This window comes from Sinohyriopsis cumingii, chromosome 12 (assembly GCF_028554795.1).
Source record: "Sinohyriopsis cumingii isolate HCF-2022 chromosome 12, ASM2855479v2, whole genome shotgun sequence".
Taxonomy (NCBI): Eukaryota; Metazoa; Mollusca; class Bivalvia; order Unionida; family Unionidae; genus Sinohyriopsis; species Sinohyriopsis cumingii.
The window spans coordinates 55675947-55701786 of NC_142972.1; the positions used below are offsets into that span (position 1 = coordinate 55675947).

Consider the following 25840-nt stretch of genomic DNA (forward strand, 5'->3'; position numbering starts at 1 on the left):
TTGAATAGCTATTTTATAACATCCTGAAATTTTACTAATTTCTTTGTACCTAGTGATTTAATAATAATAATAATAATAATAATAATAATATAATAATAACAATAATAATAATAATAATAATAATAATAATAATAATAATGAAACCAATAGGAATATTAGCAAACAATTTTAGAAATGTATTCGCGTTGAACTGCTACACGACATAGACATGTCAGTTAATTCTGAAAATAAGCTCTGCCATATATAATGTAAAACTAATACAAATAATGATTTGCAATGCAGATATAGAGATAGGTAGCGTGTGCTACTTTGTTTAGGGGAATGTTTGATGAATAATATGCATTAATGTTTTTTAATAAAGACATAACAGTAACTTGTTTTATTTTCTTTTTGTTATATATACCCCAAATTTGGAGCCGTTTGTCATGCATTAACTTAAGAAGCTTTGTTATAACATACTTTTGTTTCCAACATTTAGCTCCATTTTATGTTACCAGTAAATGTGTTGGAAAGCGAAACATAATATAGAGCCGAGAAAATATTCCAAAGGGATGTTGCATTTTAATGTTGGACCAAAAGCTAATATACATCTCACCATTGAACGGATGAGATACAGACTGAATAGAATTCACAGGAATCCAAGTCCATTTCCTTTAAGCTGTTAGGTGTCAAGCCATCACTGATTTTGAAGAATAACACGATTTTGAAGATGACAACCATGACAGCCACGCTGGATGTTAAATGAGCACTAACTTTAGTTAGAACCCACTAGACATCATAATTGTTTTGGTGCAAACCCCAACGAACTATAAAATCGACCTTGAAGGAGCAACAAAAATAAGCGTTTTAACCCAGAAATCATGACTACATTATTGGAAGTCTGATCGGCACGATTCTGATTCTGTCCAAACAGACTTCATAGAAGTTTTCTACTGAAAGAATCATGTATTTCCCTATACCATTTTCATTTAGGATCACCTAGACATCAAAAGAAGTCACAGTGATATAGCCATCGGTTTAGGAGGCTTAGTGATAACAATAATTAAGGATGGCCACTGCTAGCAGATGGATGAATGATGGACAACCTTGCATAAGCTTGCATGATCTATGGCCAGTAGAGTAAATACAAGTAGAAAGCGGGACGCTAGAGGTTTGATATGGGCCAATGGCTCTCAACTTATTACAAATACTGTTGGTTTCTTCACATTAAATTTTTACAAATTTCTTTAAAAAGAGTAATTTGCGATTTGAATAATTTATATGTACGCCAAAATTTGTACCGTATTATTCATCATGTATCAAAATAGTAGTAAAATTCAGAAGAAAGAGGAGACAAAACTAGGGAATATATTCTCTTCTGTCGCCAGTATATGGCTTTTGCTTTTACATATGATGATATAAAAACATATTCTAACCATACTGTAGCAAGCCCAAACAAATTTGGAAAAGATTTTAGGTGCCTCATTTTGCACCAACAGCTTATTAGGGGCCCAATCGGACCTAATATCACTCACCTGACGTATAGTTAATTTAACAATCTTCCATTTAATAAAGATGTCTTATGAAGTAATGTATGAACACAGCTTATATGATCATCTCTTAAACGTCATATAATACTGATTTGGCCTTTATTACTATATCCTGATAAAAAATGTTCTATTACCAAAGTACAATTAATATGCATAGTCTGTTGCTCATAATGTAGTCCTCCATGGTGTTATGATAATAAACATATTCAACGATTTGTTTACGAAATTGCATAAAAATATAGTGTATATATCTACAGAAGTAAAATGTTTATCAAATTTGATTCAAGTTATCTCGTCAGCATGCGCAGATCCCACTTGTCAAAAATCGTGTCAATGACTATGATAATATAAACGTATTTAACAAAGTTTATCAAAAAACCAATTACAACAAGGTTGATCAAACTCTTATCAAAAGTTCAAACACAAGCTCAATCAATCATGTAATTTCACGCCAATAATTTCACTCATATTCTTACTTGATCAAACACTAAATGACGGAGGACAACTTATTAGGTTTCAGCGAAATATAATAAAAGTCACATCTTTTATAGTTGTTAAAATTCTAATACAACACTATCGCCAAGTATGCATAGGTGTCTCTAAAAATAATAAATGACGATATTAGCCTATTTACGAAGTCTGATTAACATCGGATCAAAAAACACAATCTCTGAAGTGACAAGAAGCTTAACCAATCATATGCATGAACACACCATTAGAATGCACATATCTTGCCCATACTAAACAATTAAATATCTTTGATATCGTAAGGCTACGCACCAAGTTCATTAAAACCATGATCCTTTACAGGGTCACTAAAGTGCTGACACGCTCAGAAAATCATATGCAAAGCACTTCAATTATGTGCCTCGATCTTGTTCATAATTATCCTCGTTTAAGATCTGGATGACTTGATCCTATTTACATATTTGATCAAACCTGGATCAATAATAAAGTCCATAAGGTGGTAACACGCTAAGCAAATTTCATACAATATCACCTCATTAATTTGCGTGAATCCACATTCATATCGCTCGAGTTATTTCTGGCTAAATAAAATTATGCCTCGGATGTATGTTGTTAACTACAGAAAAATCATGCATTCTCCTAGCCCGGTGATGTCAATACATTCACAACTTGTCAGTCAATCCTTATTTCATAAATAACCGAGATGGTCTGAACGGCAGCTAATGACAGCTATCGATATACATTCAAAGTATGATCTGTAGCTCTGAACTCTAAGTTGTGAATACATGGAACCCCTTTCATAATGGAAGTCTTGAGAGATCTGAGAATTATAAGTATATGTTAAAAGTAGATCAAATCAGATGTAAAATATGGCTTCCTAGTGGTAACAAACGACACTAATCAGTTGGAAGATCATCGGATTAATATTTGTGGATCCTTCTCAGTATCTTATAGATACTAAACCATATTCAAAGGTTGCTCAAACAGCAAGCAGAGATATAGCATCCAGTCGGAAAAGAAGCTCAGCCTATCAGATACAAAATCGTATTATTATGTGTCGATCTTGCTCATTATTGAAATTATATGCCATCTTTATGCTATAAAAGTAAGATCTAAGTTTGCTCAACTCGGAGTGGCCACTCAGTCAAGCATATGCAAGATTTACTCACAATATCTGTCGATCGCGCACATTATCAAACATATTCAAGACCTTGATTATATAATCCAACATTTTAAGTTTGATATTAAAAACCATAATCAGAGCTGTGGCAACAAGCTCACTTCATCCGTATGCTTCTTATTCAGTGCATCCACAACATTAAATATATCATCAATATTTCAAGTTTGACAAAATTTCTTCCGGAGTGGGTAGCAATCTCAGTCAGTCAGATGCAAAATTATCTCCATAATATGCATCGATGTTGCTCATTGTCGAAATTATTAAATAACTCGACGATATAAGCATATAGTCAAGTCTGATCGACGGCAAGATCACAAATATAGTCTCCAGTGTGGTATCCAACTCAGCCATTCCGATACATGATTACCTCATCTATATTCGTGGATCTTTTTCACAATCAAACTCATCAAAAAGTGACAATATAAGCCAATATTTAAAGTCCGAGCAAAAGTTGACCAAAACTATAGTTTCATGAGTTTAGCCAAACTGATGCAAGATCACCAGTTTATCAACTTTTCAGATCTTTACGTAGCTTTAGGTACTCACCCAATGTCATTTTAAACAGTCCTCGGCGACCCGGACATTTGACTTCTAAACCTTAAGTCTCTAGAAGCTTCCCGCAGCCTTGTTTGAGTTGTGGGCTAAATCTGATGATGATGCACGTACGCAAACAGGTAACTATTTCAATGTAGAAAGGATTTAGGAAGCTTGAACAGTGATGACGGAAATTTAGTCGCTATTATCTGGCTTTGTCCGACAGTCCTCACTGACAGTATAAAAAAAAGACAATTACCTTTCTCTTCTACCATTCTGTCTTTTCTGGATGTTTCCAATTTTAGATGTTTCCAATTTTTGCAGTAGTCAGTAGTTTAAATGAGTAAAATCAATTAAAAAAAGAAACAAATTAGAAGCTGGACGGCTTTAAGTACTTAAATAAATTGTATATGCAATTTTACTTACAAAACTGTAACTGTAAATCACATTAATATATGGAATTAGTTTAATGGTCACGTGGATATTCGTCTTAAAGGCAACCGAACTACTGGGGACAATAGTATCAAAATGGAGCTGAAATTCTGTATTTACACAAGTTAAACTTTTTAGCAGTTTTGTACTTTCCCGCAATCGACAATTTTCTTTTGATGTGCAAATGATAGAGATATGTCTCTAGTTTCTTCACCTTTTAAAGCACTAACCTTCTGTATTCGTATTTATCTATATCCTGAATTAACCTTCAATGTTTTTCTACATAGTTTAACCATTGTGTTCTATGGCCTTTCAAATTTTACATCTGCAAAATACACTTCGTATTTGTACAAATGTATAAAAACATGAAAATGTAAATACAACGTATTACTAAGGGATTCTTATTCAAAAGCCATATCTAAATACTAAATGGAAATAATCTAACAAATCTGCCCGAGATGCAGTCGGTTATTGTTCGGTTAATGTATTACGGGTAACCGTTTAACCTAAATCACAGCATCAAATCGGTACTCCAACGTACTGGCCATAGTCTGAATGTGATGTACGGATGTTGCAACTGTATCCTGCATTATGTAGCCCAGACTATCGACACGGATTTATTGGATACGAAATGATTAGAAGATACATATTCAGTCAAAGTACATTATAGTTCCTTTTCTGTAATTATGAATGACAAGCAAAATAATAGTTGATATAAAAATAGTGCATATAAAATCCAAAACAAGAAATATGGCTTACAAACTTGCTTATGCGATCACAAAGCTTTATGTATAATATCACTGCATCAATAATTTTAGAACATTTACGGAACTGACCACGACAATTTCGCAATATGACCATAATAATGCATTGTATGAGGCGATTTCACTGAGAGAACATTCGCTACTACGTAAAGAGGTTTTTAGTAGTACCAGAGATATGTTGAGTACTGCTGAATAATTATAAACTGAACTACAAGGACATGTGGGACACGGTTGTTAGGATAGCACGGCATTATCCGTTGTGAAATTTGGAAATTACAAACTTCCATTCTGCTAAGGTCTTACTTAAATCCATCACCGTCGTTCTAACTTGAAGCAGTTGGGATGTTAACCTTTTATCTCTATCAGTGTTTACCAGAGGGATGCAAGATTGAGAGTCAATAACTTTGTTACCATAACTTGGGGTCAAACTAAAGTGCTTGGGGTCTCTGAATGACAAATGAGGGTAAAGGTAAAGGTAGCACTGTATATGGAATATAACTGTACTTACATATATATATATATATATATATATATATATATATATATATATATATAGAGAGAGAGAGAGAGAGAGAGAGAGAGAGAGAGAGATAGATAGATAGATAAATGCACGTCATGTCATTGTCATTCTCATTCTCTTTATGTTTTTTATTTTACTCTAAGTAAATTATTAATTTCTCAAAGGACAAAATAAATATCGATGAATAAATGCAAATTAGCAGTAGATGTATCACGTATCAACTGCAATTTGTACAGCTTGATTTTTGTATTTATTTACATCCTATATCGAAGTATTGAGAATACTGACGCCATCATTGTGGTGATAAGTATGACAATAACCTTAGTCTGAAGATATAGCTATTCATGGTCCTTTCACTATTGTAATGACAATGCTAAAAATAACACAGGAAAAACTCATTTTTTCATTATTTATCATATACTGTTCACAGCTAATTCCATGTCCTCGATTTCGTTTCATATGACTATCAAAATATTACAATTTCTATCCAATGGAAAAATAAGCAATGTCGTACTAACAGCATGTTTTCTCCATTTCCTTTCCTTATTAACTGAATCTTAGCATTTTTTATACTTAGTTAGGCAAATTTACCTTTCTCCTTTGACTTATGTTTTGAATCTGAATCTCTGCACTCAAATCAAAATCAGTAAAAAAAACAAAGTCAAAAGATATAAAGCCCAAACAGTAAATGCAGTATACATGTTTCGTATGCCCACATTAAATTTTAAATCAAATGAAATAGTTAAAACACTATATCTAATATATTCTGCTTACGGGCAACCCAAGTTTTAAAACATTGAAAATTTCGAGGGTTGATGGTGATAAACATTTACTTGAGACAAGGTGGAAGAACTGACTTTTAGATATTACTATCCACTGTCATTTATAGTATTAAAGAGACAGCTCTAATAATCTTTATAATAGTATTGCAAACTTTCTCCCGTTTTATATGATACTAGCAAAGATATAGTAACATTTGAACACATTCTTGTGTTGAACAGAATGGACACTATACCACCTATATTTTCATAAATCAAATTACAAGTATTTTCTTACATTCAAACTCTTCAATTATTCTTCTAAGCCTTTGTGAAGAAACCACCCAAAATCAAAACTCTAATAACCAAAGAACATCTTTAAGAACTCTGAATTAAATTTATTTCCATGATTTTCCTAATCAACTTTGTTTGCTATGAGATATTGATGTTCCTGTGCCATATATGTTGTTATCATGGTTGATTTCCAATGGGTGGAAGTAAATTCACTGGAAGTGCATCAGAACGCACAACCTTATATAGGAACATTCCGACAAAGTACTGTTGGTTGTAAGCATGGACTGAACTGCATAAGAGAACGTATCAATGATATTTTATAGCATGTGTTAGTATACGACATCTCCTATAGTGTGGATCAATGTTTAGTTTGAAATGCTGAAGGAAGAACTTATGTGCATCAAAACCATTGACTACAGATACATTAAGTTATGGAAGTAGTGGCATTACTTCTTAGGTAAGATATACAGACTACAGTAAGCTACTTGAAAGCAATATAAAAAATACATTAAACAGGTGAAGCAGTTCATATGCAATAATTCATGCTAGCACATTATGCAAAAGTGACACATTTACTCAATAAAAGCTAGACACACTAATTAAACTTAGAATTATCTATAAAAATTGTATGGACATTAATGCAAATAGGATCCTCGATGTATTACAAATGCATATAAATAAGATATAGTATTCAATCAAATAAAGCCAAACACAATCCAATCAGAGGAAACTTTGGGAAAAACTGTAAGGTGGAATATAATCGATTGAAATATGGATTACAATTTTCAATGGGTAAAATATGTTTCAAAACATCATGTTTTCTGAAGAATAATTACTTCTACTTCTTTAGAAAAGGCATTTACATAAAATCAAGTAATGCAAATTTTCCTTTCGTCTGTAATTTCAGCATGTTCTCTTACATTACTGCTTTTCAAATTTGTAATATTTATTGTAGTCTGTGGTAAGCCCTTTGTTGTATTATAATAAAATGTTGACGAGGATATATTTACTCCAAGTACTGAAACGTTATGCGTACTGCTTTTATTGTTATAATGGCGAGTAACTCAAGGTGAAATTCTAACATTAGGTGAAGTTGAATATTTCTAAGAAACTGAACTGTAAACAAAAGTGCCATGGATAAGAGATTTTCACTTCTGGACACGTGTCAAAACCAGATTATTTACCGTGAACTGATATCAAAATAAACACAATCACATCATAATAATCAATTCAAAACAATAAATAAATTTTTCAAAATCAATGCCTTATGACGAGAGGAAAAAGTAGGTTAAAATACAACTGGGAATAACCTTGTTTCCAAATTTAGTGGCAAAATATTTACGGATCAGTATAAAATTAAAGCAAAATTAGAACAGGTCACATCCGCGGTACAGTTAAGTGAATACAAATCAAATACATAAGATCCACAATTCAATAAAAAACAAATAAAGTAAAAGGAAATATAGGCAAATGTTTCCCTTGGAAATAACTAGATGTTGGAGGATAATAGGTCGAACTTTGAATCACAGTGTTTAATGGCTACAATACTGCTGTAATTTATTTGCTATCTGATTAAAATAATGCATCGAGAGAAGGCAGTTAACTAAAATCAGCAACTGAGAAATTTGCTTTCTTATGTAATTTCAGTGTTTTCTCTTAGGTGAAATATTATTTCAGTTTCAGATATGATTGTTTGCAATATTTATAATAATCTCCGGCAAGGTATTCCAATATTTTATTCAATATAATAAAACATTGTAAAGGGTTTCTTTTTGCACATTGTACTACATCATTATCACTACTATTTTTAATATGATGCTCTTTTAAAATTACAATATAAATATGCTGACTCACCCATGATCTTGGACTCTTGTTCACATTTACCATCTCAGCAAAAGAAAAGAAAAGATGAGTGAATGGAAGATCTATTTGTTTCTTCAAAATATTTCTCATTTAACTAAAATGTTTATTTTCGTCAATATCAATTTAGCTCTTCCAGTACCATGTCCAGGAAACTACCAGGAACAAAAAAAAAACCTAAATGTTACTGAATCAATGCTGAAAACAAGGTTTAAAAAAACAAAAGCATAATTACTTTGTCTCTAGACTGACAAAATTCACTATGCAATTTGCTCCTAATTCTCAGGATAAATGTTGGTGCAAAAAAAAAGACAAATAATTTCAGTGATATTTGGAACCAACTTGATGATATCATACATTACAGTGAACACTGAAATCTTTTGAAATCTTCTGTTTACAATTTGAACTAAAAATGAATACAATCTTGTACACCAAGGTGAAGAGGCAGTTCATTATTAACTAATTACTGATTACAGGATTCATGTTCTGTTCACAGCTTCTGAGATATTAAATAGGGTATTTGTGTGACGAAACGTTCACTGTCATTAACATTTAAAACTAATTTAGTCAGAATTGATGATTACATCCATGTTAGTTAGACAGCAAACGAGGATAAGTTTCCATATATTTGTACTGTGAGATCCCAAGCAGGTTAAGGCCTAGTGTTCTGACATTGTTCCATTTACGTTAACAATGTGGAATCTGTTCGATATGTATGATTGTAACCAATCAATTCATTTTAATCATGTATCATTTATTGTATGCAATGGAATTAGCTGCCATTAAAGATGCATTTGTTTATATATAAAAATACAAATGAATTAACATATTCATGACAAGGACATAAACCTCTTGAAGGCTGTCATTGGAATATAGTCTTTCCCAAAAAATTAAATATTTAGCTGGTGGGTATGAATGTTTAAAATCAAACAATTGTTTACCCAATACATTACTTTAATCTAAGTATCTTGCCAACCGAACGCACATTCTTTCTAAAAATAGTTCTGAGGGATCACATGTATGCGCAGACTGTTTCATTGTCCGTAGTTTCTAATTTAATGTACAACATATCGAAAAGTCATATAACTTACGCTTACGCAAATGTGGGTGTAAAGGCTATTATGGTCTCAACTTTATTTAATGCTTTCATTTTGAGTGAATAATGACAATAATAACTTACATATTCGACTGCGTACCGGCTGCGGCTACATACTCCTTGCTTGTTATTGTTTAGTTTTGCCATACTGATCTAAACTGGTTCACTAATGTGTAGTATCCTTGCAAATAATATCAAGAAAAGCAGTGTAGTAGACAAAGACACAAAACTTTGTTTTTATATGAATAATATCCGTTCCTGTTTCTGCTTTATTATTCTAGTCAAGTAATCAAATCCGTCAAATATAGCAAAAACATGCGAGCAGAGATAATAATTTTCATCACATAATCATTCTATCTGTTCCTTGTCCTTCTGAAGTCAGGTTTTAATTTCTAGCGTTGATGCAAGCATTCAACCTACACAGAATATGTTTGGATTGGCAACGAGCATTCTCTCAAAAATAGAAAATGGGTCACAATTATTTTCCGTTTATGGTCTCTACAATTATTAGTCAGCACTTTATAGAGCATCTAAATCCTAATAAATCATATGCTCTTCTGATGTATAATCAAAGTGGACTCTTGGTAAAATTCTCGCATTAGGTTAACTGCCGTATATTTGAGATACGGAATTATAAACAAATATTGATATGGGTCACATACGACACATCTGGTTTCACATCAATACAAGATTACGCACTGTCTCCAAAATAAACACAAATAATCAGACCATAATACTCTGAACCTAAAAAATAAACAATTGTCTAGATTGTCTAAAACAAAGACAAAAGGATCGCCGCTCAAACAAGAGAGATAAAATAATCTGAAGAGAAAAAGACTGGGTTTGACTTTCCAGCGGAATTTGTGGACATTTTATTTTTAATGTTTGCGTATAATTCGTACACCATTCCGTTTGTTTGAACCTCGAACCAAAAAGCATCAAGAATATAAAGAAAGCAACAAGCGTAGTCATTTCATTAAGCAAGTTTCATTTTCTAACCCAATTGTTGACAACGACAGCCAAACACTGTCAACTTGGCGTTTCGAATCAAACTTGATTTTCTTTAGTTACACGGTCTCCATATTTGGATGGGAGAGTATCTTTTCAAGCAACATATGTGATATTGCTGATGTGTTTCTCTTCTGCAATCTTGTTTAATATGCATTAAACATATTAAAACTAGATTTTGCAAATGTTGTACGCAGATGACATATTCTTTACTTCAATGCATTGTTCTAGAATATGAAACAGTGTGCAGTCTGCTTGTTTACATCGAGAGTTTCCGTTTCCTTTGAAATGCCAATATGTTAACATCTTTAGGGGTCACTTGGTGAAAGTCAGAATAGAAAGTATAAATTGATGAATAAAATGTTATGTATTTCCCCAGTATTAAAAAATTCATATGGGCTTTTTGACACCTGTATAGCAAATATTTTAGCAGACGATCCTGAAAGTAAATATGTGGCATTGATATAGTCAATAGATATTTTAAAAGCCCTTTGATACTGTAATTTGAGAAGTGCTATGCAGAGAAAAACTGTAGTTTTTATTTCATCCACAATAAAACCAAAATAAAATGTAAGCATATGACTCAGTAGTCAGCGTTGAGATAGTTGCAACATTAAACAAATCAGTTTGCAATATTTTGGAAAACTTGGAGAGAAATGATATGTTATTGACGTTAAAAAAGAAAGAAAGAAATATGTAAGAACGGAAAAGTTCCTCTACGAAAAGAATTATCACATGCGTTACCTATTTGTAAAAATTATCCATCAAAGAAAGTTTTGAATTATAAATGAAAGTCTATATATCGTCTCTGTTGAATGTTTTTAACTGGAGTATTTTTTCTAATAATTTGGTACCCTTACATAATTCAAACGTAGCTTTCTAAATGAAGAAACGAAGGATTTTATACGGTATTATCATGTGTTATGGGAATAAGGACCATAACAGAATATTACAAAAGCAATAAGAAATCTTAGAACTTTGAAACAGCATAGAAATGATTATCTTTCGAATGAATCTTCCAAAAACAGAGTGTGGGATAACTTAACTTGAAAAATAATATATATATATATATATATATATATATATATATATATATATATATATATATATATATATATATATGCACTGATCCAAGTACCGCTCAAAGAGAAATGTTTCCAAAGTATATGTAGCTTAGTTATCTTGCCAAAATGATGCCTGTTTAAATGACGCAAGAAATAGACCGGTTTTCTGATGGCTGTCAATAAATATATATAAAGACTTTTGTTTCTATTTTTATAAAATATTGTATCGTGTCGTCTTTGCTGATTGTTTTATTGAATACGGTGGTATACAATCTATAATAGTGTTAGATGCTTTAAAATTCTGTCAACCATTGGCATATATTGGAAATATTGTATTGTGGTACTCGTGCCTAACAGGCTATTCAACCGATGCGTGCGAATCATGTTTTAGACTGGGGTGCAAAAACAATAATCTAGTATCATGTTTGCATGTAATTTAGATGGTGGACTACTTCAAGAGTCCAGAAATTTATTCGAATACTTTATAATATGTTTCTTTCTTTGCTGTTTGTTTAGTAAACTGCAAACATATAGGTAAATCGATATAAATAAGTGTTCGGATATGATTCTGTTGTGAGTATGTATAAATCATTACAAAACGTCTAGCTTTTATTATTGCGGATGTTGTTAAAGAGATGAATCGCTGGTGCATATATTGGTAAAATACGGACACTTGATCAAGTTGCCACAACTAAATCTAACACATCTGTTTAATAAGAAAATATTTGTCCATTTATCCTGTTAAAGTCAATTATTTAAACAACTCTCTTTCCCTATGACACACACACAGACAGATATATATATATATATATATATATATATATATATATATATATATATATATATATATATATATATATATATATATATATATATATACATTAATGTATTACATATAAGTCAAACAAATATGTGTATGTGACTTTCTTTGCCCTTCTATTTATGCATTATAACCCTTCCTTTTCTTCTCATCTGCATTTTACTAAATGCTCTATCCTGTTTCATTACTTTAGTTGTTGGCATATGTTATTAAGGTGCAACCAAAGATAAAAGGAAAACAAAAGTTCTTTATTGCGAGTTCCTTAAAACAAGGCATATTGTATTACACGTATTGTTTTAACCCAGTTTGTAACACTATGGGGTAAGCTCAAACTTCCAAAGGTGAGGTTCAATTATCATGCCATCTGGGCAGGTAACGTTTCGAACGTTGATTGTTGATTGCGAACTAAAATATCAGCGAGTGCCTATCAAACTGAGGGTACAACATCTGTTATAATCCAGACTAGGCCACAAAATACACTTTAAAATGCAGATTCATACAAAATAAATTACCTTAGGGTAATAGTGTGTTTGGGCTAAGACTCAGACCATGATCCATTAACTTACTTCGTTCTGTTTAACTGTATGGCTAGTTCGAGATAAGGTTACTTGATCTGACTGGTGTGTTGCGACATATCGCATTAGAGAATAGGAGGAACCTCAGATGTATCGTTTAATTGATTGGCAGAAAGGTGGAAACCTATAAAACAATCTTATTATGGGAGATAGTCGTACATATTCAAACGTTCGCACACATCTTTAATTCAATGGTTATCAAATTTAGCCATGCAAAACAATAGAACATGGATTAAATTTGTGTTACAATAATTTGCCAGCATCAGTAGATCTTACGTTACATAATCACTGATCATTTGATTCTGGTGATTGCTGTGCTACTCGATTAGAGTACTGTTAGTTCGGGTCCGATTTTAACGTATACTATTCTTCGTGGCAGCGAAGCAGTATCTAGTATATTAAACCACAAAAATGTACAATATATTATACCGTGCTTTTAACACTATTGATAAGAACCATTATTCTGTAAATAATACATATTAAGATCTGATAACATTCACTATCAATATGTATATTTTGCTCTCTTCTATTAATTGGGAGCTTGTTTTTACATTTCGATATTTTCAAGTCACTGTTGAAATATTGATACTGACCAGAAAATAATTCAGATTTAGAAGTTTGGTTTCTGCAGGATTCTTATGAACGTTCCCAAATTGTCAATAATAATAATAATAATAATAATAATAATAATATATTAGTAATTTACAAATAAACTATCGAGCAAATTTAATGTTATCAAGCATGATGTTCTTTATTCTGGAATACGAAACTTTTCTTAAACTCTCAAAAGCAGTCTTTGCATGAACATACATATTTATGTTATAAAATAATATATTTAAGTACCCGTTACTCATTGAAAATGATTGGTTTGCCAAGCTACAAGAAGAAGAAAGCATATGTAATATTTTCAGGCAAGTTTTGTACAGGATTAAATTATTGTTCTTTAATTGTTTGTGATATATATTTCCATACGTAGACAACTGCTGTTGTGAATGCAGAAGTCAATTTTAGTTGTTTAATTTACTTTTTATCTCGTCCTACTTTTAATGTCATTTAGATATTTTACCGATAGCTTAGGTTGGAAGATTAACGCATGATGCATCTATTAGGGGAAATTTATTTCCAGCAATGTTAATGAATGTATGAGAGCTACGTTGTTTGCCCTGTACATATATGTCTGACCTGTCAATTGTTCATTGACTACCTCATTACCGAGTTGAAAGTAATATAGTTATATTTCCTGCATTGTTGTTTTATGTTTGAATAATCTTTATCACTTCCATGCCTGCAAAATACTTTATGTTGCCCATTTTTGCGCTGCAATTGATAAATATCATTCATGTATATTGGATGTCTTTTCATTCAAAAGTTTAATTGCACTTTATAAAAAATGAAAGGACATAATATTATTTGTAATATAAAACTTTGCAAACGCGAATCGATATAACTGCTACGAGGATAAAATATCTGACATTGAGAGTCCAAAAGAATGTCACTATGTCAGTAATTTGGGATGATATAAGGATGTTAAAGGTTTAAACCAACGTAAAAACCAATGACCCCACAATAGTCACGACAACAATTATTAACGTTAGTGTACTGTTCTGATTGAATAGTAATTCTAGGTCCAATAAGATGTTTATAGATATTTATAATTAAGTGGTGCTCAACAATGTATGGATAAAACTCAATTATTTGTGAAGTCTGAAATTTGATGGGTTGTAAAACCACGAAAGATGATCTTGAAAACATTGGAGGACATAATTTAATCAAAGTCGGGTTAAGACGAACCTCATGAGACTAACTCATATATGTATCGAAGCACAAAAGTAATATAAATATGTGTATCCTAGCGAGCTACTTAAATACGTGACTAGTTAATGCTAATACCTATGCTACACTACAGGATTGAACTCTACTTACAGTGATTGTACATCACTAAAATAAAAATACGAAAATTCTTCACTCAGTAGTTCAGGATTTTGTTTTTGGAATCCATCTCGTGTACGGTTAGATCATCATTTAGAAGATCCAGCCTAAGGTATATTAGGTACTCAGTAGATAAAGTTCATATTAATCAGTTTTATTTGTAAATTGTGAGCACAGTCCAAGTCTAGGAGAAATTCGCTTTAAAAACTTTTTAAAAATCCGTAGGTTCAGCTGTTTCTGGAAGACCCTGCTGAATTTGTTTCGTACAACCAGTACTTCCAGCTATTGCCGTGTGTTACTGTAAAATTTATTAAACTTAACGTAGTCTTCTTCTGTATTTGTGTGTGTGTGTGTGTGTGTGTGCGCGCATGTGTTTGTATGAGTGCGCGCACAAGGAGAGAGAAAGCATTTCTTGATGGTAGTATTGCAACTGTGAGCAAGCGAAATCGCTACGTTTTCAGTCGCAAATTAAACGACAAAGTGTTGTCATAAAATACATCGGGTACCTAGTGTCCATCACTGGTGATTAAGTTACATATTTATCCCTTGATACCTAAGTAGTATCGTTCAGTAGACAATGCCTTCATCACCCTGTTTGACAACTAATCTCAAGAAAAAAATTGCTATCGTGTTACTATGCGTATTGACGTTTAGCATATATGACTGATAAGACATAAGGTATAAAAGAAATATTTTCCTTTTCTTGTTTATATATTTTGATGTAGCAAGATGACATAGTACATTGTTTTCCATTGTACCTAGTTTATATTGGTCTGTATAAATACAAAATCGGCTTTAATGTGTATAGAGACCAACTAACTCCTTATTTAGTACTTTTAGAATTCAGTCACATTTGAGTTATACTTCAGAATTTTTTTAAACTTGATTGACCTTTTTACTAAACTTTTATCAAATTAGTTCCTAGACGCTATACATATGTGAATAACTTGATACGGACATGCTTCAATCAAACAAGACATCACTTGTTTTACTATATTATTTGAAGCAGTTTCTCAAGAAAAAATGGAATTATTATTCATGACATTGCATCAGTTTAAAAAGCATTTGACATAAGGTATTGATTACTAAAGAAGACGGTTAACTAAATAGCTAATACGTGTATTACGACAAGTAATTAATGTCGATGACATCCAATATATAAAAATCAAGTCAATATGTTGACAGAAGAGAACAAATTTCGCACATTCTGAATTATCACATTGACACAAAGAATTAAATGATCAAATTGATATCAATAGTCTAATGACCATAATTGCGGAAATCGGCAACGTCATTGCTCGAAATGCTGATCCCCTAGTGACATACTAATTCCTTTTTAGTAGCACCATGTAATGAGTGAATTTGAGAAAGTATGCTATGTCTCAAAGATGAAACTCAAAAAGTTGTCTAAATTGAACTAAGTTAACAAAGTGCTACCACAGTTAACTAAATAATGTGCTTTACATAGTGAAACATCAACTATGTCCAATTATAAATGACCACAAGCATTGACCCTATATATACAAATTAACAATGAAATTTCCTCTAAGACGCCAACCCAATGTGATTTAGAAAATTATGGTAGATTGTAAGATAATATACCTAAGAATATTAAGAGTGGAACATTAAGTTTTCAAGATGGGAAGGAAATGCTTCTAATCAGTGCATACTACAATACACGACTCGAGTGGAAGCTACGAGTCTGCCCGTCAAAATAAATATACTGTGCACTTAGAGTATCGGAATGAGGTTCAGGCTGGTGCTTCCCATTAGCTTGACTGGTCCTTTAATCGTAATATTTTACAATGCAAAGTGACGCCTGTTAAATGAAAAGAAACAAGTCGTACTCATGCACATTTAATACTCACTGTTAACATGATATGTTCAGAGGAATATCGGTATTGTTAATTCCAGAAACATTTCTTAACAAACAAGAAAGTTTCAGCACCATCGATGTGAAAATGTTTTTCTTGTTGCGAAGAACCAATAAGGAAAAGGGATGTACCATTTCCTTCAGCTGGGAAAGCAGAATAACTTTGAAGTTGGCTGGAAGAATCGATATATACCAATCAGAAAGAATTGTCCACTTTTCTAACATCTGCCACTCAAACGAATTGTTGATACACTGCAATTAGAAGGTCATTTGCTTGGGAAAAGGAAAACTGATATACCAGTCTAAAGAAAGTAAGTAACAGGAAATTACATACAAGTTGAATTTAGGGTACTTCTAAACAAGGAACACGTAACGAACACTGTCAAACATATTCTCCGCTTATTTTTAAGCTGGCACATATGAGAAGTGACCCTTGCATTATGCTTATGTATGATATCTCTGAAGTGAATCTGATCATAATGCCCCTCTTTACCATGAAGAATAGGTGACGTTAGGCTACTTAACTTCCCAACTGCTGAGCATTTATTTCCTCCATTAGTGGTGTCCTATAGCATGTTTAAGGCGCACCAGGCGTATTCTACATCTCCGAATCCTGGTTAAAATAATTGAAACGCAAAACACGGAAGCAACTCAACTGAAGTGTCGAACTGAACACAAACCACGCATGCAACAATCTATGTCGATATAATATGAGCAAAAAGAGATCTTATATGCAAGTCCTAAACATGTACTGAGACATACGTATTTTCATTTGTCTGACCAGATTAGACATTAAGACATGTCAGTACCTCAAAATCCCAAAAACATTTTAGTAAAATGATTTTTAAGCCAACCATGTATAAGTTATTTAAGTTGGCAAAACATCCTAGATCAGAATACCATCTGACAATTATTATTAAGTACAAAACAAGCAAGTTTGAATTGTCACCAGTCTTGATCCGAAAACAAAATTGAATAATCCGATAGAAGTAGTATAACATATAATATAATAATAATGAGAGATGTGTGTATTTTGTTGTAATTGATCGTGTCCTCCTAATTCAACAGTTCAAAATGTTCCATTCATTTCAAAATATATTTGTCTTGCTCTTACTGTCTTCGTATATCACGGACTTGATAATTCATCTCAAGCCTTCATTATTCCAATTATAAATATGGCCATTGTTGCGTGTTGTTGTGTTTTGTTTTAATTTGCATGTTTGTTGTTGGGATAGAAATAATCTCCATATTCATTTTTGAAAACCACTGCCTCAGATATATTATTACCTAAATCCATCACGATCCTAACGCTTTCTAAACGTCGTCAAAGTGAGAATATCTGTATAAATAAAGCCATGCGTTGCTGGATTGTGCAAAGTAAGAGTTCTTGAAATTTAGCATCGGAGCAGACTTTTGTTCTGAATAAAATGTTAAATGTTATAAAATTGTAGTCATTCACATCAGGATTCTGACGTTATACATCTTTTTATGCAATTGTATATTTATTAGCATATTAATTGCAGGCGACATGTCTAAAAATTTCATCATTTGTTTCTGTCGACACAATCTGAAAATAAATAAAATACACAACCTACAATCTGCCGATTAAACGTAAAGTAAAAATGCTAACATCAAACTCACTAGGACTTTATTGACAATGTTATGACGTTCATGATATCAGAGATCCATATCTTTAAGGACTGGAGAACATAATACAATTTTTAAAGAGCACTAATCAAATACATGAATTGATTATTTCTACTCGATATTATTCACAATTGCCAGTAACAACACTAAAGAAACACATCTGCGAAAACCATATAAGATACAATCAGGAGCAAGTGAATTTGCCACCAGTTTTGCACATTGTGGCTTTATATTCATCAAAGGAAGGGAAGGCAATCCACTGTGATGTATATGAGAAAAGACGTAAAGTCTAGCTCGAATTTGTAGTTAAACGTTATACAAGAATCAGCTTTAACACATTTTTGCATATGGTTCTTACTCAGCTGACTGGGCACGGTCTTATAAACCTGACTGCTTTTCTTGACACCTAAAACTGTAAGATATTTGTCAGAGTAATTTTATGCAATATTATTATCACGTACTTTGAATCGGTATGTCACGAAGCGGATAAGCACAATTCAGTTTTGATTCGAGGTTTCTGCTTTTCACAAACATGGGTAAAGAATAACTGCTAAAAAAAATCGATGTAGCCTATTAACTGGGCGATACATACGAAGTGTGTGCCTCCAAAGTCGATCCAAGTACATGAGATGCGAAGAAACAGAGAGATTTCGATAAAAAGTTCCTAATAAATTATCAGCAAAGATCTTACAGAAATGTTTGGAAGGTTTACTTCACGTTGATACAAGTTTAGATTGGCGTGGCTGAACGCGATGAGAAAACGTACAGATTTCGAAACGCGAGCTGGTCACGTTGTGATAAAATTGGTAGATGAGGTCGTGTCGATAGTTTCCTTTTTAACAGAATCACGTGCCTCTGACTAGAATACTAGGCATCAGACTCGCCTCAGCTACAGCTAACATAATCCATTTTTCTGCAACGTTAATGCAAAGTTATATCTGGCTTCATGTGGAAATAACATTGAGTAACTTTGTTAAAGCACTGCATATGCACATAATCTTAATAATTCTCCAAGGAAATTAAACAAAATCTATAAATAACACGCATAGACAACTTATATACCAGTTACGCAGCAAATGTTGTTATTTATTCTTTAATAATATATGCTATGCTTTTACAAAGCTTAACCGATATTGTGTTAAATACACAAATTATGAGGGGTGTTAATTCGTAAAGAAGAAAAAAATTCAAGTTGCACCTTGTCTCGGGAAATATTTTATTTGCTGATTTGCATATTTACACACACACAAGGAATGGTCTTAGCCTTATCAAATATTACGAAGCTACCAGCCGACATTTTCGCCATTTTTGTACCGAAAGGACCAGACGATGGTAATTTAAGATCTTGTTTAGACACAGAATAACTCAACTGTGTTAGTAACCTTATTTATAGTTTGGAACCAAATGCACTATACACGTGTCTAACAAGATAGTAAGCACTAAGCTATTTTGCCACTACAAATATGTATTGTAGCTGATCATATTTGTAGATTCAATAATTCGCTGTAGATTTTTCATTTTATAAAATGTGGTTTCTACGTTAACGTATTCGGTTAATACACTGTCTATTCTAGGATATGTGATTGCAGGAATCGTGCTTGGTTCTGGTACAAAGAAAATATTATTAGCTATGCTCCAAGTTGCTAAGGAATAGGGCTAACAAAATAGTTCTAACGGACACAAGACAGACATCAGACCCAAAAAAAATCCGTTGCACAACTCTATCGAGTTAAAGGTTCTGAATGGAATTCAAGCTTGCCCCATAAAATAATCAGTTTTGATGATCATCTTTGATTATAATGTCATGCCTTCGTTAACAAAGAACGTCTAACCCTTAGGATGTTTACAACGTACCCAATACACCCACTATTTCAGTTACCCAATCCAAACACAACTAAATATTTATGTCAAGCCGATACGTAATTAAGCATATACATATTAGTAAGCTAGAATGTGTCTATACAAATCATATTGCAAATGACAATCATTTTCAGCGATCTCGATCCCGAAAGGGATCTTGCATTTTAGTGACTAAAATAACTGCACAGAACTTTGACAACGAACATGTAAAGCTTATACAATTATTGTTTCTTATTCATCTCCCCACATAAAATGTAAAGTTGCATCTTTTTATGGTTAATATATCTTCAACTGCTAAATTAGATTTTAGGAAGGAAGCCCATTTTAAAGTGAAGTATTACATAGCTGTATTTACTCTGTCTATATCGTGTGATTACTGCTGATTTGAATTGAATTTTGATTTGATTAGCTAATTTAAATACATATACTCTGAAAATGTTAATGACGTTAATTCATCTTGAGCAGGGGGAATAGTACGGTACATCTTGGTGGACAAGGTCAATGGCAGATATATAATGTTTTCAGCGAAACAATGCTATCAAATATCATCAGTAAGTCTTTTGTGTGTGTGTGTGTGTGTGTGTGATTAGGATTTGTAACGTATATTTCAACAAATTTTCAGTAATATCGCTACGATTTCTGCAGTGTGGCAGTTTATAGTGATGTCTAGCGCTGTGGCATTATGTCGCAGACGTATAGCGTATGTCCCAACCAGCCACATTATCCTGACACCAGGCCGACCAGTCCTAACACTAACCTCTTAATGCTGAGCGCCAAGCAAGGCAGCTGATAGTACCATTTTTGTATGTCTTTTCTATTTACGTCAATAACAGCAAAATAAAGTCACATGGTGTTTCAGTGTCGAATGCAAAACTTGATCACTGTATTGGGGTTACAACTCTAAACCTGCTCGACACGATTGTCATTACTAGATTAATATCTATGTACAATTATTAGAATCTTCATTCGATGATTGTGTTTTCATAAATATATTTTAATAAAACAATGGAATCTAAGAAAATATAAATACCGTTAATAATCTGGTAAACATTTTTAAAAAACAACAACTCATTAATCCTTGGCATATTCGTAATTTCCAAACGGCCATACAAGCCTTATATTTCTTGTTTGTGTAAAATTCCAAATTATAGTCTTCAAACACGTATAAAACAGGACTTCAGCCAGAAGAAGTTTGTTACAGCAATTAATAACTTAGCGACCGTTGTGGTTTGCATCAGTTAAGCACCATACTGTTAATTTATTTCAGAAGAATGCTGTTGTTTAGTATCCAGTCTCCATCAGAAATAATCATTATGACGCATGCATGTCGCTAGCATGTCCTCGACAAATTACTTCTAGCGCATCCCGAGGGAAATCCTATATGCATACTAATGCGTATTCTTCTTACTTATTCTAATGAAAGGCCAAACTATCAATTTGAGATAGAGTAGTCTGTAGTTAATCAGTTAATCAGCACATGCCAGAACTAGATTGTGGAGAATTTGACAAAGCTTTCTTGTGTTTAATGTTGTATAGAATTTTCTCTACTATACCTATTATACAATAAAACTTCATCTACTGTGTGCTTGTTTTAAATCTACCTATAGACGACTCTAAAATATGTACATACACCTGCAGCGCAATAATAGCGATAAATAAAACAATATAGAGAAGGAAATAATTAATATTATAACAGAGTTTTCCTATCGTGTATGACCTACTGTTTAATATTGCTCTGTAAACAGCGGTTTACATATAACGATTATCGGTTATTCAACGTTTATTCTACCTGTATTCATTGATCGTTTACCGTTCATTTTCCATTGACTTGCTAATAGAAGAGATAAGTGCATACGTTTAGACTTGTGCAAACTGGTGTACCGGACCCCGTTAGTCAACTAGCTTTGTTTTGGGTAGGCAAAGCCTTAACATGGTATATATATATATATATATATATATATATATATATATATATATATATATATATATATATATATATATATATATATGGCCAATGTTTTAAGTATTGCAAATCAATGGATAATTGTCAAAACTAAGATCATTATACATATTTTTCTAGCTTTTCTAAGGCCCTTAGGTTCAGAGCGTGTGGTCAACACCACGACATCAACACATGTTCCTTCAATGATGTGCAAAGAAAGTTTCGTCAAAAATATTACATAACCATTATACACTTGGAAGGTTAGTTTGTGTCAAATACACTTCGTTTTTACATTAATGATATTTATTAGTATATTTATCTATTTATTTATTTATTTATTTATTTAGTTTTTTCATCTCCCTATTATAATCACATAGTATTGATAGTTACTGTAATATTTTAAGGAAGCTCTAATGCATCAATTTTCAAATTCCTGCTTTGCTTTGCTTTCTTTTTTCTTTCTCCTTTTTTTTTTTTTTTGTTTTTTTTTTACTAAACCAAACATTTCAGAAAATATTGAAATTAAGCTTGTGTTCAATATCTAATTTTGACGTGAGCATCAACACACCAATATGTAATGCAACCTCCCGACTTGAAGTATGAAGAGTGCCACAAAATGTACTATATGCTCATTTCGTACCAGTTTCTCGACTAACTAAACCTTGACCTTGGTGCTATAAGTCTGCCAGCTGCGCGATAAGGTGTCGAGCTAGATGAATTTTATGAAAATATACTAAATGGTGTCCTTTGTTTCTGACCTTATCTTTGGTGGCAGAGGGTATGACTATGGATACATCAGACATTGTGACGTCCAGATATGCAGCAAATTAAACTTGCATGACAATACCTTGACTGATTAATGTGTCATACCTGCAAAAGGAAAGAGATCATTGATTTATATATTCCATGGCTGTGATATTGACCTTGACACTATGACATCTCTAATTATGATATATAACTGATTCAAGTTTCATTAAACTATCTTCAGCAGCTTAAACGTTATCCTCCAGAAAATGCACAAAATTAAAACATTACATTTTCCCTAACTTCCTGTGAATTTAACCTGCATATGGCTTGTGACACACCGCTTGTTTCCTGAAATCTCTTTAGCTGTCACAAAGTTATGAGATGTATAAGCTAACGTTAGCAGAAGGATATAGTGTTGACATAATTTACCAACATTTAAGATGTGCGTAAAAATGCATCACCAGTCATATTATATTTAACATTTCACTAGAATTTTCTTGCTTGAAATTGCCCTCGATAAACGATATTAAACTGTATATGCAACACACTCTGTGTATTATATTACATTCATTCTTCCTAATATCTGAAACAGCGTCAGAGCTAAAGCCAAGAAATATAATTTGAATTCCTTGTGAAAATGGTATATGAAAAACTGTCTGAGTTCATCGATATGACTATGTTTAGTTTGATGTCTCTGTTCAAGACTTGGCAAGAAATATATAACTATTATCATATATCTAGATGGCTCGGGTATGGCCTAATTCAGGGGCAAATATTTCAAGACTGTAAATAAGCATTTCTTTTTCAGGTCTTGTCAGAGTGCATATGGCTATATTATGTATGATTGTTGTTATGTGTATGCTTGATTATATTTACCGATGGTTTCTCAGATTGATAGAGAGAGAAATACAGGTATCTTTAGGGTCTCCAGTAACTACGGCGATGAGGGTTTTGTTACTTCGATGTGGAGACGAGAGGTATTGGGTTCGAAATGCAAGAGGAGGTCAGAGCCATGTATTGTAAGGCATTTTTTTTATCAAGATCAAACAATATTCAGGATACAGAATTGCACATAAGGAATTGTACTTTATCCAAAGGTTACCAACGTCATAGAGTCCCAAAATCTTCTTTTTTTCGAGCTTGATGTAAATTAAATATCAAATGAACTAAAGACAGACAGACAAAATATACTAACAATATAGTGAGAATTAACTATTTCTAACTAATACCTTAATCATTTTGTAGCAAGGAAAATTTATTAAATTCTGGACATTAAATACCGAACTAGCATCTTTTTAGCTTTGAATGTGTTACTAAATCACTTACTATTGAACATGATGTGTGTAACATCATCTTAACAAAAAACTTCAAACTACATTTTCAATACATATAATTCATACGAAATTCAAACATTAACGTTAATATATTAATATATATATATCAAACAATTCGTATAAAACATTTACAATTCATATTATTATAGAATAAAAAAATTTTATAACAAAAGAATACAGCATGTTACCAGAGAGAACTAAATTACTTTCCATAATGTTTTTTTATTTAAAAAATATGATTAAACGCATCGAGATCTAATAAAGTTTTTAAACCATAATGCAGTATGTTATTCTTATCTGTAAGAGGAAGTCATAGTCATGTAGCAAAATGTTTAGTCTAGCTTACAGGGTTGCCTATTTATTCATTATCTGAGCGAACATCTGTGTTCCGTAAAGGACACAGTTTGTTACATTCACCATAATTCTCACAACGGTTTAGTTAATTCGATAAACATCACGCCTCTGACTCCCGACCTTCCTAAACTTTTGCGAGCAAAGCAGCTAAATTAGAGTTTAACAGTAACAGGGTTCTGAACAAAACAATATTAAAGACATTGGAAATAGTTTTTAGCTGTGTGGATATCTTGCACAGCAGTAATGCACCCTAATTCAAGGTCAAATGGATGAGTAAATATGTGTATTGCAATGAGCTTTAAATACGCATTTACAAGTTTTAAAGGCAATCTTAATAATGAACATTTTGATAGGTTTGACGTAATTTCAAATTAGGTAACTAAGACGGGTGGATTGTGCTGTGAAATAAATCAGTTCGCTCGTGTGATGTATTAAGTCACGTAGTAGTGCGAAATGGATCAAGCCAAAAAATACCACGATGTGGGTGTACATAGGAGCAGAGAAATGGACAATTTATTCATTCCTAATTTCAATTTTCCTAGTATTGTTCTTGTTTAATGTCAGTCTGCAAATTTAGTCAATTTTTGTTTATATTTGATTTTAGATGAATCATATTTTTTGGAGTATTCATTGGAAATACACGGTGCGTATAGGACTTGACTAAAGCGGTAGTCTTTAGAGGTATTACAATGGTTTCGAAATGTTCATTATGACCCTCTAAAATCTAAATAGTTAAAAATGCATTTGGCTTTCGGGTCACACATGTTTCTTTGTGGGTATGCTTCCTATGTGTTATAACTTTGAAAATATTGAGATCTCCAGTAAATAACGTTATATGCAGCTGGAGGCCAAGACATAACTTGACATACCGTTATATCCAATACAGACTATGAGTGGTGGAACTTTGGTTGTGTATTTGCCCATAAGTCAAAGCTTGGAAACAGTTAGATCCACAACCTCTAACCATATTTTGGTTGAAGAACATGAGAAGAAACCAGACACATTCCAAATACAAACAATGAAGAAGGAGACTTGCTCTTGGGTCATCACGCGGAAACTGCTAAGATTCGCAGCCAATGGGAAGAGAATTAGATATGTGTCCCGCACAGACCCACCATCTATATGATATGATATGAGAAGAGAAATAAACATTTACGCTATCGAAAGATTTGCCCCTGGATGAGGCCATAACCTTAGATGTATTGATCTGAAACGTGGTGATATACAGTATCTGTAAGATACCTTATTCTAG

At 32.5% G+C, this 25840-nt stretch overlaps 1 protein-coding gene across 3 annotated transcripts in view; it reads right to left on the reverse strand.

Annotated features, from left to right (window-relative positions):
* LOC149786496 (uncharacterized) overlaps window positions 1–25840 on the reverse strand; it is a 104823-nt gene that overhangs the window by 25335 nt on the left and 53648 nt on the right. The window contains exons 3-4 of one of the 3 annotated variants that reach the window (XM_089976976.1): window positions 8334–8366; window positions 3724–3943 (exon numbers count right to left, since the gene is read on the reverse strand). The exons of 1 other annotated variant lie outside the window; for it this stretch is intronic. The gene's annotated coding sequence lies outside the window, so the exon portion shown is untranslated. The remainder of the gene's footprint in view (window positions 1–3723; window positions 3944–8333; window positions 8367–25840) is intronic. One more of the 3 variants, XR_016424930.1, reaches the window with a different exon arrangement.